The sequence below is a fragment of the Polistes canadensis genome, unplaced genomic scaffold (genome assembly GCF_001313835.1).
Source record: "Polistes canadensis isolate GaletaPanama2010 unplaced genomic scaffold, ASM131383v1 scaffold_570, whole genome shotgun sequence".
NCBI lineage: Eukaryota > Metazoa > Arthropoda > Insecta > Hymenoptera > Vespidae > Polistes > Polistes canadensis.
Window position 1 is genome coordinate 35,879 of NW_014570117.1, and position 3,040 is coordinate 38,918.

A 3,040-nucleotide genomic window follows, 5' to 3' on the forward strand; every position below is an offset into this window, starting at 1 on the left:
GACGTTCCAACCCTGACGCATCCCTAAAGCAACCCCGACGTTCAAACCTAGAAGCATTCCTAAAGCAACCTGGACGTTCCAACCCTGACGCATCCTCAAAGCAAAACCAACGCTCCAATCCTAACGCATCTCTAAAGCACCTTCGACGTTTCAACCCTGACGAATCACTAAAGGCACCCCGACGTTCCCACTCTGATGCATCCTTAAAGCAACCCACACGCTCCCACCCTGACGCATATAATAAGCCACCCCGACGTTCCAACCCTGACGCATCCCTAAAGCAATCCCGTCGTTTAAACCAAGACGCATACCCATAGCAACTTCGACGATTCAACACTAACGCATCCCTAAAGCAACTCCGATGTTCCAACCCTGACGCCTCCTTAAAGCAACTTTGATATTTCCACCCTTTAGCAACTACCACGTTTCCAATTTGACGCATTATCAAAGCAAGTACGACGTTCAAACCCAGACGCATACCTAAAGCAACCCCGACGTTCCAACCCTAACGCATCCCAATAGCAACCCCGACGTTCAAACCCTGACGCATCCCTAAAGCAGCACTGAAGTTCCCACCCTGACGCATAACCAAATCAATCCCGACGTTCCAACACTGACGCATCCCTAAAGCAACCCTGACGTTCCAATCCTGATGCATCCCTAAAGCAAACATGACGTTTCAATCCTGGCGCATCGCGAAAGCAACCTTGAAATTCTAAACCTGACGCATCTTTAAAGCAATTACGACGTACCAACCCTGACTCATCCTTAAAAAAACTTAACGCTCTAACCCTAACGCATCCCCAAAGCAACACCGGCGTTCTAACCCTGACGCATGCCCTAGAAGCAATCCCGACGTTCTATCCCTGACGCATCCTTAAAGCAACCACGACGTTCTAGCCCTGACGCATCCCAAAAGCAACCCCGTCGTTCTAACCCTGACGCATTCTCAAAGTAATCCAGACGTTCCAACTCTGACGCATCCTCAAAGCAAAACCGACGCTCCAACCTGACGCATCTCTAAAGCACCTTCGACATTCAAACCTTGACGAATCCCTATAGGAACCCTGACGTACCAGCCCTGATGAATCCCTAAAGAGACCCCGACGGTCCAACCCTGACGCATTCTCAAAGTAATCCATATGTTTCAACCCTGACGCATCCTCAAAGCAACCCTGACTTTCAAACCCTGACTCATCTTTAAAGCAACCCCGACGTTCCAATCCTGACGCATCCTGAAAGAAACACCGACGTTCCCACCCTGATGAATCTCCAAAGCAACCCCGACGTTTCAACCCTCACGCATATTCAAAGCCACTACGACGTTCCAACACTAACGCATCCCTAAAGCAACTGCGACGTTCCAACCCTGACGCATCCCTAAAGCAACTTTKAMGYTCCAACCCTAAAGCAACCCCGACGTTCCAACCCTGACGAATCTCTAAACCCACCCTGACGTTCTAACCCTGACGCATCCCAAAAGCAACTCCGCCGTTCCAATTCTGACGCATTCTCTAAGTCCCCCAGACGTTCCAAGCCTAACGCATCTCCCAAGCAACCCGGACTTTCCAACCCTGACGCATCTCTAAAGCAACCCTGACGTTCCTACCCTGACGCATCCTCAAAGCAACACCGACGCTCCAACCCTAACGCATCCCTAAAGCAGCTTCGACGTTTCCTCCCTGACGAATAACTAAAGGAACTCTAACGAACTGACCCTGATTAATCCTTAAAGTAACAATGACGTCCCTACCCTGACGCATCTTTAAAGCAACCCCGACGTTCCTACCCTGACGCATTTTTAAAGTAACACCGAAATTCCCAATAACACGCATTCTTAAAGCAACCACGACGTTCTAACCCTTACGCATCTTTAAAGCAACAACGACGTTCTAACCCTGAAGCATTACAAAAGCAACCTCGACGTTCCAACTCAGACGCATCCCCAAAGCAACCCACACGATCCCACCCTGACGCCATTCATAGGCTACCCCGACGTTCCAACCCTGACGCATCCCTAAAGCTATCCCGACGTTCATACCAGGACGCACTCCTAAAGCAGCACCGAAGTTTCCACCCTGACGCATTCCCAAAGCTACTCCGATGTTCCAACCCTGACGCATCCCTAAAGCAACCTTGATGTTTCCACCCTTTAGCAACCACCACGTTCCCAACTTGACGCATTATCAAAGCCACCACGACGTTCAAACCCAGACGCATCCCTAAAGCAACCCCGACGTTCCAACCCTAACGCATCCGAATAGCAACCTCTACGTTCAAACCCTGACGCATCCCTAATGCAGCAACGAAGTTCCCACCCTGACGCATCCCCAAAGCAATCTCGACGTTCCAACACTGACGCATCCCTAAAGCAACCCCGACGTTCCCATCCTGAAGTATCATCAAAGCAACCGCGACGTTAAAACCCAGAAGCATTCCTAAAGCAACCCCGACGTTCTAACCCTGACGCATCCCTAAAGCCACCCTGACGTTCTAACCCTGACGCATTCTCAAAGTAATCCAGACGTTCCAACCCTGACGCATCCCAAAAGCATCCCCGTCGTTCTAACCCTGACGCATTCTCAAAGTATTCCAGACGTTCCAACCCTGACGCATTCCCAAAGCAACCCTGACTTTCTAACCCTGACGCATCTCAAAAGCAACCACGACGTTTCAATCCTGACGCATCCCGGAAGAAACACCGACGTTCCCACTCTGACGAATCCCCAAAGCAACCACGACGTTTCAACACCTACGCATCCTCAAAGCAACCCCGACGTTCCAATCCTGACGAATCCCTAAAGCAACTATGTCGTTCCAACCCTGACGCATTCCTAAAGCAACCCCTACGTTCGCACCCTGACGCATCCATAAAGCAACCGCGACGTTCCAATTCTGAAACATCTCCAAAGCAACCATGACGCTTAAACCCTTACGCATCCCTAAAGCAACTACGACGTTCTAACCCTAACGCATCCCCAAAGTAACACCGACGTTCCAACCCTAACGCATCCCTATAGCAACCCTGACGTTCCAAGCC